Source organism: Giraffa tippelskirchi, chromosome 1 (assembly GCF_054371585.1).
Source record: "Giraffa tippelskirchi isolate mGirTip1 chromosome 1, T2T-mGirTip1v1.2.pri, whole genome shotgun sequence".
Classification (NCBI taxonomy): domain Eukaryota; kingdom Metazoa; phylum Chordata; class Mammalia; order Artiodactyla; family Giraffidae; genus Giraffa; species Giraffa tippelskirchi.
In genome coordinates this window covers 120106468-120121865 of record NC_137275.1, presented here as the reverse complement: position 1 = coordinate 120121865, position 15398 = coordinate 120106468, and the positions used below count along the sequence as shown (strand labels likewise).

Here is a 15398-nt window from a genome sequence, read left to right as displayed (position 1 = left end):
AACTTATGAAACTCAGGTTTGGAAATTCAGGGCTAAAAAAAAAGCCACTTCAAATAATACAACTGAAAAAAATTGTTAGGCTGGAAAGTACAGTCAAGTTTGAATCAGAAAATCTAATTCTAATTCCACCTCTAAATGATGGTTCCTCATCTACAACGCAGGATCCAAGTACCTCTATTGCCACTTAACAGACTGCAGTAAAAGCAAATAAGACAAACACCTCAGCACAAGGTTTTGGACTTTTTAAACTAGGAGATAAGTAAGACCTGAAGAGCTAATGCCCAGTACAGTGATTACAGACAACAAAGCTGTATTATGACACCAAACAAGCTGAGGATGGATATGTGCTCAGTCACTCAGTCATATCTGACTCTTTGCATCCCCATGGACTGTGGCCCACTAGGCTTCTCTGTCCATGAGATTTCCCAGGCAAGAATGTTGGAGTGGGTTGCCACTTCCTCCTCCAGGGGATCTTCCTGACTCAGGATCAAACCTGCACTGGCAGGAAGGTCCTTTACCACTGAGCCACCTGGGGAGCCCTAAACATGCTGGGACTAGATCTTAATTGTCCCACCACAAAAAAAAAAAAAAAAAAGGATGAGGACTCAGACTTGACACAGGTGGCCATCATACTGCAAAATAAATGTACCAAATCAACATGCTGCACCCCATAAACTTACACAAGGTTTTATGCCAAACATACTTCAATTAAAATAATCAATCAGGCTTTGACTGAGGTGGTAAAAATCAACAGAATGTAGGTGAGAGCCTGGACCACAATTCAGCATCTCAACCTGAGCAGTGAACTAGCTGAACAGAAAAAATTGCTTTTTGCCAAATAGTATTTGAATATGTTACTTTGAAATGTGAGCACTTGTTCTCTTATTATTACTATGTAAAAGCGGCAACTTGCAGTCCATGGGGTCTCAAAGAGTTGGACATGACTAGGTGACTGAACAACAATATCTTGCCTAAATAAAATAAATCCAAGAACTATCATAATTTTTAAGATAGAATTGTTCTGGTTTGGTCACTAGAAAGCATTTGGTTTCTTAGGGCTCTTAGCCTCTTACAAAAGCTTGCATGCCCTTATTCTCACCGTGAAGAGAAGTGGCCTTTGCCATCAGAACTAAGTTAGACAACACGTGGCACAGGCCTAGGAAAACACCCAGCATGTGCCCAAGGCCTCAACTGTCCACGTGACCGACCAACTTACTGCTGCTGCTGCTGCTAAGTCGCTTCAGTCGTGTCCGACTCTGTGCGACCCCATAGACGGCAGCCCACCAGGCTCCCCCGTCCCTGGGATTCTCCAGGCAAGAATACTGGAGTGGGTTGCCATTTCCTTCTCCAGTGCATGAAAGGGAAAAGTGAAAGTCAAGTCGCTCAGTCGTGTCTGACTCTTAGCGACCCCATGGACTGCAGCCTACCAGGCTTCTCCGTCCATGGGATTTTCCAGGCAAGAGTACTGGAGTGGGGTGCCATTGCCTTCTCCGGACCAACTTACAGGTCTCCATTTTTTAATCAATTTAACAATCTCCGTGGCCAAAAGCTGGGCCACACCATTCCATTCCGCTGGCATTCACTGTATGACAACTAATGAGCCAGCCCAGGGAGACAAGGAAGAGAGATAAAAGGTCACAGGCTCACACCCTCCTTCATTTATGAACATGCAGCATCACACCATGATGGTGTTTTGGCAAATCACACTGTCCGCAACCCCACAGGTGACGGGAAACACAGTTCCACAGGCAGCAGAAAGATGCGCAGCCCCTCCCACATTTGCTGGGGCTGACACCCCCGTCCCGACAGCTGTCCCTGAGTGGCCAGATAGCTGGTGACAAAGTTGGACTCCACCCCGTGCCAGAAATGAACCTCACATGGAGGCAGGCCCTAAACCTACTCAGCCCTTCCTTCTGGAGCCCCCGTGTGACAGCAGAGCCACAGCGCAGACACCTATGGGGACAGCTCTTCTGTTCATGTTGCCTCACCACCCAACCTCCTCACGTCCACCTGAGGTCTACTACACAAGATCAGGGATCACCTCCTTGCTCAGGGAGGCTGCCGTGCCTTTTGCCACTGATGCTTTAGGAAACACTCCATATGAACACACGCTACACACACAACTGTCAACATACACATTTAATGCCGTCCAAGCTGGGTTCCTATTGCAAAAGGAGACTCATGCAGCAGCATGACCTTTGCAGGAGTCACATGGGGTTAGAGTAGCTGGAGCCGCTTCCCAGCCATCCATTAACAGCCACTGAGATAGCAGACAGGCACTTGGAGCAAGATGCCAACCTCACCAAGTTCTCCCAACCCCCGTGCTCACTGCCACCTAAAGACAGCCTGCCCTGAACCATCTACACAGAACAGAGGACTGTGTAAATGCTGCACTGAAATGCCTAGTGACAAGGTGGAAAGAGAAGAGAAGAGGAGATGGACACAGAGAAACGAGGCTTGTTATCTATGTGTGGGTTATCATCACTACTCCAGTTTGGGGGTATGAGTTAGGTCACAGGAATTTCACCCACATTTCAGTTTTCTTTAGATGTAGATAGAGCTATTGCCACACAAAAAAGAAAGTCCTGTAATAAAATCCTATTGGAAAATTACTGCACTGAACTCATTCCATTGCTTTTAGAAGCTACTGCGTCACAGCCCAAAGGCCATAACGTGATTCTCACTCAGTCCCTCACTCACGCATCTGTCCACCAGTCTGTTCGGAACACAGAGATGAAACTGCAGGCTCTGGAGTCATCTATGTGAGACTGCACCCCAGCCCCACCCCTTCCTCAGCAGTACAGGTTCTCTCTGCCCTACCTCCCTCGCTTGTCAAACGGGAGTATCGGTAAGACGTCCATCCTATTGTTGCAAAGGTTAAAGGAGACAAGATACGTAAAATCCTTAGAACCCAAAGTATGTGCTCCCTCTGGGTGTCTATATTCATGTAACAAACATTTCAATCCAGCTAGTTACAAACCACAAGGGCAGAAAATCTGTCTTCAGGGAATTACTCCAGTAAGAAGACAAGCTGTTAAGGAACTTCAGCAGCAAGCCAACCACGACTGTTGTCAGACAGGAAATACAGACCAGGTGCGTGGAGAGAAGACTCCCTCCAGCTAAGCAGGTCACAGAGGATTCTGAAGAGATTTCCCATGAGAAGAGCCATCAAAGATGAACAGGGTCTGGACAACTGGTACTGTGCATCTGTGGTGAAACACTCCAGTTTACAGATAAACCATGAGGGCGTCCAGTAAAATCCATCAAGCAGATGAGCAGAAGCACTTGGGGCTGGGTTCTTGAAGACCTCGGAAGCCTGACCGAGGAGCTGCGCCTTTGGCTGTTTGCAAAAGAAAGCCATCAGAGGCTCAGCAGGATCAGAATTATCCTCTTTATTTACCTAAGTTATGTTTCTGATAGATACGTCATTCAGGCAGAACTTGGAACTACTCCCTAGGACATCAACTATTGTAACTAAAGAAAACTGCATGTGACTTAAAAACTGTCAGACCAGAAGGCTTCATCTGACAACAGAGTTTAGAGTATATTTAACTTGTTCAGTCTTGGAAGCAAAACTGTTGCCTAATTATCACTTTGAGAGGCAACCAAAGCTTTAATGGGCCATCCTGAGAATAGAATGGAAAAGGAAAACAAATGCGAAGAAAATTAAGAAATCTTCCCCCACTCAAACCCCAGAGCCCCAAATGAGGTCTCCTTAAGACTTCCACCTTATTGATTTACTACCAAAACATCACAGTGTGATTGCTATGTCAGTGAAAAGCATCTTTTCCTCGTCTAACCTAATTCACAGTGATCAAATTCTCACGTGTATGAGACACTGTCCACACAAAGTTGTAGCTGCACTAAGAGAAGAGACAGTGTCCAAAAAGGTGGATGGATGGACACGGGTGCTGAGAAGAAGGAAAGTGGGCAAAGATAACATCCAAGAATAAAGAAAAATCAACCCAAAAAAACTTCAGGTTAAAGTGTTCAGTCATTTTTAAGCTTTGCAGAGGCATACACCATTAAGGAATAGATAAAAACTAGGAAGTTGTTCTTGTTGCTTTTAAAACTCAGATTAAATATCTGTTAAAAGTACTGATTCTGTAATTCTGATGAGTACCACCCAGGCAGCTCTGCATTATGACATAAATAATAGCCTTTGCTCAGAACAAACATGGCAGAAGTATCACTCACATGGTCTGTTGTCAACGCAGCACACAGGTGAAAATGGTCACAGGAAATGTCATGATTGCTCACTGAACATATGTACTTTTCTAAGTCATCGTATCTCTCTTCATACAGCGCTGGAAGTGAAGAGCAAGAATTTCCCAATGAATGGACACACAAGGATGCGATAACTTGAAAGGAAGACACAAAATTCCTATGAATGTGTCAAACCTACCAAGTCTCACTTTATATGACTGCTTCATCAGCAAGTAGTTCTTGTGGGAACTGGCACGGGAGTTGGCATTTCTTTTAGAAGCAATACTTCATTCAATCATACTGTCTGCTTGTTTCCAGTACCGTTTTACAGATTGTGGCCACCTTAAAAATTTTAATTATGTATTACTTATGCAGAACATGGAACCACTTCCTGAAATGTCCAGTACTTCAAAATACAGAAAATGTTATGTGCCTTAAAACTTGTACATAAATGAATAGGCCCTGGAGCCAGATGACCTAAGGTTGAATTCCAGCCTCCTTAACCTGGGCTGAGACTCTTGGTTGAATCACAAAATCTCTCTGTGCCTCGTTTTTCATATTTAAAAGGAAATAATAATAGCAGTCAGAAAATCTATCTAACAGCAGCAATTAAAACAATAAATCATAAGCGTTGTTGGCCATCTAAGACACATCAACATATGCAAAGTACTTAGAAAGGCACTTGGCAAATCAGAGTCTTTGCTATAATTGTTGTTAGTGGGCAAAGATCTAGCACAATGGAAAAATGATATGGGGCTTTCAACTAATAAGGCTCCCCTATCTTTCCAAACATCTGTAAACTGGGACAACATAAGAAGTCTCAAGGTCCATGGCAGACTGTGTCATTATGTGTGTGTGTTAGTTGCTCAATCAACGTGTCTGACTCTTTGCGACCCCACAGACTGTAGTGCCGGTAGCCAGCTCATGAGATCCCACCCATGACAGAGTCATGAGGAGAAGACCTGATGAGCAGAGTAACTCAGGCCTCAGGGATTCTCAGAAGGAAGGCTGTCTCAGCGCTCACCTTAAAGATGATATCTCTCTTTCTGATGCTTGCTATAATAAACCTCTTCTTATTTTCTGTGACTTAGGTAAAAGGCCTTTCCTGATCTCTTCCTAAATAGATCAATCTGGAACCCTGATCGATACGGCCCCCGAACGGTGGCACCCTGTTAGATCATCTAGGATATAGAGTATTTTAATCTAAACTTCCCTTGCTAGCATTTTAGTCTGTTTAACAAGAGTGCCTGTGCCTTTGGAGCTAATGTGCATGACTGCTCCTTAACAATAAAACAGCATTGAGAGCCTCCGCACAGAAAGCCCCAATGGGCACAGAACCCTTCGTAGGAAAGAAAGCTTATTAGGAAATATAAGAAATATTGCTTTATGAAACTGTTACTTAGTCTATATTTACTCACTATGATTTTGCTCTTAACGTATTTAGCCTATATAATGAAAGCATAATAGTTAGAGATAAAAGTTTAGCTTTAATACAAATAATAAGACAATTGTTAATTTAGCTGGTGATTTTTGCTAAGAACTGACCTTTGCGCTACATTGTTTCAACTTGCTGTAGCATGACCTTATGGGACCACATTCTTTTCCCTTGGGCTCGGGCATGGGATGGATTACCGAAGACAGGTTTTGCCTTAAGGCTTTCTGTTGATGAATTCTTTCCTGCTGTGCCTGATGCAGGAGTGTTCTGGCTGGTCGACCCCTGTCAATGGAGAGTCACGGGGTGTTGGCAGGCCCCCGGGCCAGAAGATGATGTAAACAAAATGAAACTTTTTGTAACTAAGAGATGCAAACGGTTTCAATAATGGTCAAAACTGCCGACCCATTAAGCTGATTTGGTATGACTCTATACTTTACATTTGTTTCTATGTATCACTAAAAATATAAAAGCTGTCTTGAAAACAATAAAGTCGGGAGACACTTGGAGACGCTAAGATTCGCTGTGTCTTCTCATTTCGTTATCACCGACGCCGTCCTTCCTGAAGGAACCCCTGGACCCGCCGGAGCTGGACTCGGGCACTCTAGCCCACCAGGTTCCTCTCCATGGGATTCTCCAGGCAAGAATACTGGAGTGGGTAGCCTATCCTTTCTCCAGGGAATCTTCCTGACCCAGGGATGGATACTGGGTCTCCTGCCTTGCAGACAGATTCTTTACTGTCTGAGCCACCAGGGAGCCATGATACTATTTTAATTCTATTTCTTTGCAGAAGGACAAAGAAAAAGAAAAATAAATCAATCACTTCTGGTGAGCCTTTCTTGAGATACGGGGGAAATTTCCTACTCAACTGCAGATCCAGCTGGGGGAACCCTTGGTTTTTTTCCTTTACAGAGTGTGGCCTTGCTCAGCACCTGCCAGGAGGGGTGAGTGTATTCCCTGAATATTCAGAGATAAGGTAAGAGATTCATCAGGTGGTTATGGAGCTTTCCAGAACACATATAGAAAAGATGACATTCAAACATTCAAAACAGATAAGTATTCTATCTAGACTGAAGCTCAGGCCTACTCAGTCAAATGCTCCGGGTTGCTGATGGTAGCGGAAAGAGCCAGGAAGGGGCAGCGGATAATGATGAGATGCTCCCAGATTTCTGCTCCAATTTCCCCACCAAGACAGTGGACCTATTAAAGACAAAAATGCTCTGTTAAAACTGAGCAGGAGGTCTGAAAGATGTCTTTCCAAAGGAAACAAACAGATGGCCAATAGTTACCTGAAAAGATGCTCAACTTTACCCATCATTGAGAAATGAAAATCAAAACCACATGAGATATCACTCACACCTGTCAGAACAGCCACCACCAAAAAGAACACACATAAAATGTGTTGGCTGGAGGCTTCCCTGATGGCTCAGTGGTAAAGATTCTACCTGTCAATCCAGGAGACACAGGTTCAATCCCTGATCCAGGAAGATCCCAGAAGCCGAGGTACAACTAAGCCTGCACACCACAACAATTAAGCCTGTGCTCTAGAGACCAGGAGCTGCAACTACTGAGCCCATGTGCCACAAATGAAGCCCTCATGCCCCAGAGCCCACGCTCCACATCAAGAGAAGCCACTGCAATGAGAAGCCTGTGCACCAAAACTAGAGAGAAGCCTCCACTCGCCTCAGCTAGAGACGAGCCCATGCAGCAGTGAAGACCCAGCACAGCCAAAAAATAAAAATATAAAATAAACAAAAATATTTTAAAAAGCAATCTGAATGTCCATTGCTCAGAGACTAAGTAAACACATTTAAAAAAATATTGTTGGCGAGGGTATGGAGAAACAGGAACTCTTGTACACTGTTAGAGGGAATGTGAGATGGTTACAGCCATTCAGAACAGTACCAGAGGCTCCTCAATAAACTAAAAATAGAACTGCCATATTCTGCAATTATATTCAGCAATTCCACTTCGGGGTGTCTATCCAAAGAAAACAAAAGGATATATGCATCCCCCATGTTTATTGTAGCACTATGTATAACAGCCAAGATAGGAAGCCACCTAAGTGTTCACTGAAGGATGGATGTACGGATAAAGAAACTGTAGTATGTATACATAGAATGGAATATTATTTAACTACAAAAAAGAATGAAATCTTCCCATCTGTGATCATGGAAGGACGTCAAGGGCATTATGCTAAGTGAAATAAATCAATAAGTCAGACATAAAAATGATTTCACATGTGAAGTCTTAAAACACACGCACACAAACAAGCTCAAATATATAGAGAACACGTATGTAGTTACAAGAAGTGGGTGTGGGAGAAATTGGTGAATGGCTTTTATTTGTTGTTTTAGTTTAGTTTAAACAAATTAAATAGCTTTCCAGTTGATTTAAAAATAGCAGATGCAAATAAGACCTGGAAGCTTGACTCATCATCATACATCGTTTCATATTGGCCAACCATGCCAAGTTTACATAAACACTGACAAATTCAGCCAACACAAAATCCTGACACACACTTTCTTTTAATTCCCATAACCAATCCATCAATAATTCCTCTGTATCTTACTTTCCAAAATATCTTTCAAATCTAAGCATTTTCTCCACGTTCATGGCCCCCAGGTCATCTACAATATCCTCCTGGCTGACCTCCCAGCTCCCCTGGGCCCACCCCTGCACTCTTCACATCATAGCCAATAGACACGTCTCGAGGATGAACTCAATCAGGCCACGTCCCCAGTTACATTTTCTCAATATCTTCCCACTACATGTGGAACAAAATACAGACTCCTGAACAGGGCGAACATTGTGTTGGGGGTTACCACCCTCACCAGCCACTCTCCAGCTGCATTCCAGCCTCTCTCCCTTCATGCACTCCCTTCTCTCCAGACACACCGGACTTCGCTTTGTCACCTGAACACAAATTTCCTACCCCAGAGCTTCCACATACACTGTTCCCTCTGCTTAGAATGCTCTTACCCCCTTTTGGACTTGTAGAGTTCGGTTCAGAGTCACCCACTGGAAGACTCTTCCCACCAGCACTGCAGAGCTGTCCTCAGGCTGCACCTGTCCCCCAGCTGGCCATCATCACAGTCAGACAGGCTGCCCCTTCTCATCACCATATGCAGGGAAGTGGGCTGCCACAGTCACACGTATGCTCAGCTGTCTGATCTCTTTTGCCCAGTGATTCTGTGGCTCACACCTGGGCATTCCCACACCCACAGTGCCTGGCATTGTGGAGACACTGCTTCTATGTTGAATGCATGAACGTCCTTTGACCCGATAAAGCAAATGGAACTAGATTTAGGGAAGATTGTCAAAAGTGGTGTCAACTTATAAAATATAAGTTTTCCTCTAATTTTGCCCTCCAAATGTGAATTTCTGAGCCCCGAGAGTGCCCAGGAACAGCAATACCTGCTATCTGGCAGCCATGGAGCTGCCACCACTCCCTATGGTGAGCAAGGAAATAAGGATGTGAATAATCACATCACAGGACACGGTTTTAGTTAAAAACTAAACATGGTGAGAGTTATGTTTCATTTGGTGGGAATTTTTAGGGCATCAAGCCCGGGAGACAGCCTCGCAAGTGACCCTGAGAGAACTGCTCTGAGGAGACAGGGAGGGGAGGGGAGGGTGGGAAGTCAGGTAATGTAGAAGCTTGCAACAAGGGGCAGGTAGTCTGAAAATCAAAAGATTATTGTTAATCAGGGAACACGTGCTGTAGTCCATGGGGTTGCAAAGAGTCAGACATGACTGAATGACTGAACGGAACTGAACTGAGGGAAGACGAGATATCTCATTAAGGAATTGCACTTTTCTGTGTATGGGAAGATGCAAGAGTCTGGGCTCACTGAAATCATCCCTTTCATATGCATCTCAGCTATCTGGGGCCACTGCCCTGTGATGTGATTATTCACATCCTTAGTTCCTTGTTCACCATAGGGAGTGGTGGCAGCTCCATGGCTGCCAGATAGCACGCATTGTTCTTCCTGGCCACCCGCAGGGCTCAGAAATTCACATTTGGAGGGCCAAAATAGCTGAAGGCTGTGACATCCTTGTCTATGATATGGCAGGAAATACTTCATCTCACAGTGGTTTCCTTTAAACAGATTACACTGACACTTGGCAATCAACTGGAAATGACTTACTATCACAGTTATTAGATAATTTTTTACAATTCTCTTGCCCATTTGGTTTGGTGGCTCCGATGGTAAAGAACCTGCCTACAGTGTAGGAGGCACAAGAGACATGAGTTCGATCCCAGAGTCAGGAAGATCCCCTGGAAAAGGGAATGGCTACTGACTCCAGTATTCTTGCCTAGAGACTTCTATTTATTATTGATTTCCCAGGTGGCGCAGTGGTGAATAATCCACATGCCAATACAGGAGACACAAGAGACAGGGGTTTGATCCCTGGACTGGGAAGATCCCCTGGAGGAGGGCGTGGCAACCCACTCCAGTATTCTTGCCTGGGAAATCCCATGGACAGAGGAACCTGGCGGGCTACAGTCTATGGAGTCGCAAAGAGTCGGACATGACTGAGGGACTGACCACACACAGTCAGATAACACAGCTGAATGGTGGCCTTACAGTCTGTGCACATGGCACTCTTCCCTGACTCTGCCAGAAGAACCATCAGTCTCCAAAGACCTCCAGCTTTACCCTTACAGAAGCTGGGGAAGCTGAGGTACCCAGTGTCACTCCATTTCAGAGCTTGGAGACAAGAGTACAGTTCAAGGCCCTGGAGTGCAAAGACAAAGCTGTTGGATGTTTTCCAAATGTGAATATTCAAGGCCTTCAAGATGCAGCATATACAGATTGAGCAGAAATAAACACAAGAAGTCAGCTTCAAACAAATCAAAAATACAGCCTGCTTGGTGGCTCCTAGTTCACACAGGAAAAGTTAAGCGAAACACAGGCTTATCATCATTTCCCCTTTAAGCTGAAAGCCCCTTAGAGCGGAAGAATTCTTCTATAATGCTGTAAGCCTCTCTGAATAAATACTCTTACTCTGCTGTAAAAACGTTCTCAGCACCCTTCATTTGCCCTATAAATGTCTATTTTCCATCCTGCTCTCTCTGCCCTGGGAAATTGAGCCACTGAGGCTACTTCAAAAGGATTCTGGGTTCTCTGGGTCCATCGGATTTGGCTGAATGAGAGCCTGGGCAAGAGACCTGAGGGGAATGAGGATGAGGTCTTAGTGCCACCAGCTCCCTTTCTGGAGGGTTGCCCTGAGCCAGCTGTGCCCCCCTGCCTGCCTCCCCCCGCCCCCGCCACCCTCACTAAGGCAGCTGCCCTCCCCAAGCGGCCAGCACGCATAGAACCTCCCTGTGGGCCTCAAGGACCGCATCTTTGCCTTGTCCCCTTAGGCCAAGGGGTGGGCTCCTTGCCTGGCATTACTGCACTAACCCCTCAGTGCCCGCTCCCGACTATACACACACCTTTGGAAAATGCTCCTCTTGAATTGTTCTGAGTATGGTTTCCTGCTGGGACCACAAGTGAAAAGATAACTTATGTAACTGACATCCTTGTTAGAGGCCCAATTCTTTGCTTTAGGGATCAAAGATTGTATTTTGGAATCTCTGCCCAGGAAAACCTATGTCCTGGTGGTTAGTTCGGCTCCCCTGAAACCGTGGTCACCACAGACAGCTCCTCTGCCATCCAGAGGCCCGCAGACACAGATACCCGGTCCTGAGCCAGATCAGGAAAACGGAGCCTAAAGACAGACTGGTGTGGTTCACGGAGAAGCCGGTGTCCCCTGCCACCCAACAGAAACTCCACACAGACGACGAAGCCCTGAAGCAGCAAACATCTTCAGTGTAGCGCTGATGCAACCAGGAAATCAGCCCAGAGAAACAACCTCAAGCCTACCTCATCAAATATGACGTATCTGATCCTTTTCACCCACACCTGGTGGTACAGAGCCAGCAGCAGAATTTCAAAGCAGGCAGGCACTGTGATGAGCACCCACAAACAAGAACACTTTGAGCGCTTGCCACATACAGATGTGTTTCTAAGAATATAAAAGTGAAAGTGAAAGTGAAATCGCTCAGTCGTGTCCGACTCTTAGCGACCCCATGGGCTATAGCCTACCAGGCTCCTCCGTCCATGGGATTTTCCAGGCAAGAATACTGGAGTGGGGTGCCATTGCCTTCTCCAAAGAATATAAAAGAGAGAGTTAAAACTCCTAAATGGAGCTGCTAATAGCTAGAATACGATACTGCTGCAGAGAACATTTCACTACAGCTGCAGTGTATTTTTCTGAATACTGTGAAACTGCAATTTTTGTAGGTCTAAATGGTAAAATATCAGATTTGAAGTTTAAATTCTTATTTATGAGCAATCAAGGTACTAACAATAGAAGGAGTCAATTGTCACAAATTTATTTCTTCAAAATCTGACCCCGAGGTTCAGTTTAGGTTGAAAAACATTTATTAAAAATTAACAATGATGGGGTAACTTCTCTGGTGGTCTAGTGGTTAAGACTTCACCTTCCAATGCAGGGGATGTGAGTTCGATCCCTGGTGGGGGAGCTAAGATCCCACAAGCCTCACAGCCAAAAAACCAAAACATAAAACAGAAGCAATATTGTAACAAATTCAATAAAGACTTTAAAAATGGTCCACATCAAAAAAAAATCTAAAAAAAGAAATTAACAATGATGGAAGTTGGGACAGGATGTTTGTTTAGCTTTAACCGTTTTCTGTGAGTTCAGTAAAAAGGAAAACTGTTAAGTCCATCCATAAATTTAACATTTGAAACCATGACGAGCATCCTTCTCATCGAGAAAGATCAAGAAACAGTTATTCTGAATGGAAATCGGAGCTTTTACTTTTTATAACATGGGGTTTTTCGGATCATTTTCAATCCACTTATAAACCAGATGATGCTTTTTGTAAACTCAAGAATATTACTTGTACAAGACGCTGGGGAGGTACCGCACTTCTACTGAGAGAGATTCTTGAGTGCTACCGTGTACGCTGGCAACCAATGCATTAGTTAGCATGCCTCCTACCTGAGAGTTCAGGGCATCGTGGCAATAGTCCCAGGTGAAAACACCACACAGACTTTCCCCATTTGGCACATTTCTGTTAAAACGATTTCCAATGGTTGCTGCCACTTAATTGACAAGGGCCTGATTGTCAAGGAAAGAGATCCACTTATCATGTGGCAGATATGAAGAATTGTTGTTTTTGAACTGTGGTGTTGGAGAAGACTCTTGAGACTCCCTTGGACTGCAAGGAGATCAAACCAGTCAATCCTAAAGGAAGTCAACCCTGAATATTCATTGGAAGGACTGATGCTGAAGCTGAAACTCCAATCCTTTGGCCATCTGACAGGAAGAACTGACTCATGGGAAAAGACCCCGATGCTGGCAAAGATTGAAGACAGGAGGAGAAGGGGACAACAGAGAATGAAATGGTTGGATATCACCGACTGAATGGACATGAGTTTGAGCAAGCTCCAGGAGTTGGTGATGGACAGGGAAGCCTGACGTGCTGTAGTCCACGAGGTCGCAAAGAGTCGGACACGACTGAGAGACTGAACTGAATCATGTGACAGAGCACTGGTAAAACCTCAGAGAACAGCAGGCACTGTCTGGAAACACGTGCTGCTGGGGGCGGGGGCAGGGGGTTCATCACCTCCTTCTCCTCCCATCTGCCCTCATACACTGACCCACAGGCTGTCTACCAGCTGGGTGACTATGCCTAAACCTTGGTCATAGCCTCCACCTAAAGTAAAATGGGAAAAGCAGCTTCATCAGAGGGAAAGACAGGAAGAGTTGCCACACGAGAAACAAACAGCTGATCCCTGGGCGATCAAGGCTTAGAGAGAAGCCATGAGTCTATGTAGGAGAATGGCCGAGGTGGGCAGTGGGGTGGACATGTGGTCCTCATATTTAGGGGCAGCCTCCAGAACTCTATCTGTGAGGGTACAGGTGATCCTCACCCCAGACCAGGCAGGTAGCGGCCAGCTGAGTATGTGCAAACCCACACACATCTCTCTACTTCATACTTTGTGCCCCTAGAAAGTTTCACCTAGATTAAAATATAAACTTGAAAACATTAGCATAAAGATACTAGAAAGTGAACAATTTCACATATTTTCATATATTTGAGCACACACATGGCAAAGCTAAATGGAAATACTGATAAATCTGACTACACAAATATTAACAAAATACCATTAATATAAGCACAATATAGTAAAAAGACAAAATGACAAAGGTACGTTGGTTATAATTTGGAGAAAACAAGAAATATACTTATTAAATGCAGTTCTGGCCAATCAATAAAAAGGGAATTCCCCTTCACTAAAAGAAAAAGAAAATGGCCAGATTTCATGAACAAGTAGCTCACGAAGAAAGAAATATTCTGCCCAGAAATCATGTGGGAAGACTTTTCAGTCAGTAATCACAGAAATGCAGATTTAATATGAGATGGAAATTTTTTATCAGCATGGAAATAAAATTTTTTAATGATAGGAATGTTGTTAAAAAATAAGAGAATATATACTTCCATACACTGCCAGAGGGAATAAAAATAGATTTAAACTTTTAGAAGAGTCATTTGGCTTCTAAACTTTTGGGTTCTAAAACTTTTAGAAAAGGAATATGTACTGTGTTGAATTACCAATTCCACTTCCAGTAAGCTTAATTTTTCTTGATGTATTTTTGATTCATTTCTTACTATGAACACTTACTGCTTTCACAAGTGTGAAAAATGGAAAAGCTACGATAAAAACTAAAGTGCTAATTTCATTTAAACATGTTGATCAATCTGGTTCTGAGTCTGACCCTAAGTCACTCAACGCTACATTTTCCTAAAAACATCAATAAAATGGAGTGAGATCTCATTTTAATCTGTAGAATCAAAGTTATGTCAACTAAATCTGCCTTTCTTAAGAATAATCACATTAAAAACAAGGGGTTGTAAATGAGGATATGCAAACTTACACTTCCTGGAAATCAAACTTTCGTCTAAATACCAAAGATCATACTTTGTCGTTAAGTTTGACTTTAGGTGGTTCTAGCCATAAAACAAATATGGCAAAACCACTGGGTGTGAGGAACAGGCCAGGAACCGGCGCCCGAAAGCAGACTGGATATGCCCCATGGAGGACAGAGGTGATGTGGGGTCCTTAGTGACTCCACACTGCCCAGCAAAATGGAAGTGCCTCGCTCAGTTACAGCAAAAAGCTGAACGACGAGGCTGCAAGTCCAGACTCTTCCTCACAACCCTCCAAGGAAAGTTTTACTTTAGGCTTTCAAACTGGAAGGAGAAAACGCAGAAGATAAAGTAACACTCATGGAACAGAACAGACTGTTGGTTGGTGGGGATGGTGGTGGGGGCAGGGGAAATGTGGGAAGGGGTCAAAAGGTACAAAGTTTCAGTTGTAAGTCAGTCCTGGGATGTAACAGTGACTATTGTTAACAACACTGTGTACCTGAACAACATTGTGTACCTGAAAGCTGCCAAGACTGTAGTCCAAAGTTCTCATCACAAGGGGAAAAATGGTATAACTGTATGAGGTGATTCATGGTAACTAGAATTACTGTGGTGATCACGTCACAATATACACCATTACTGACCATTACGGTGTACACCCGAAACAAACATGTTACATGTCAATTTTACCTCAATAAAGACTGAAAAAATAAACTGGAAAAAAAAATAAAGTGAGCTAATCTACCACATGACCATGGGCTTATTTCAAAAGAGGAGGTGCAGGAGTAAATGAGAAAATTCACTTGATTG

General features: G+C 44.0%; 1 pseudogene across 1 annotated transcript in view; it reads right to left on the bottom strand.

The window, feature by feature from the left end:
* LOC145515857 (putative ATP-dependent RNA helicase DDX60) overlaps nt 1–15398 on the bottom strand; it is a 33265-nt pseudogene that overhangs the window by 5619 nt on the left and 12248 nt on the right. Inside the window, exons 8-12 of the transcript XR_014061073.1 lie at nt 12656–12775; nt 11512–11622; nt 6726–6838; nt 4406–4548; nt 4198–4307 (exon numbers count right to left, since the gene is read on the bottom strand). The product of XR_014061073.1 is annotated as a putative ATP-dependent RNA helicase DDX60 (transcript). The remainder of the gene's footprint in view (nt 1–4197; nt 4308–4405; nt 4549–6725; nt 6839–11511; nt 11623–12655; nt 12776–15398) is intronic.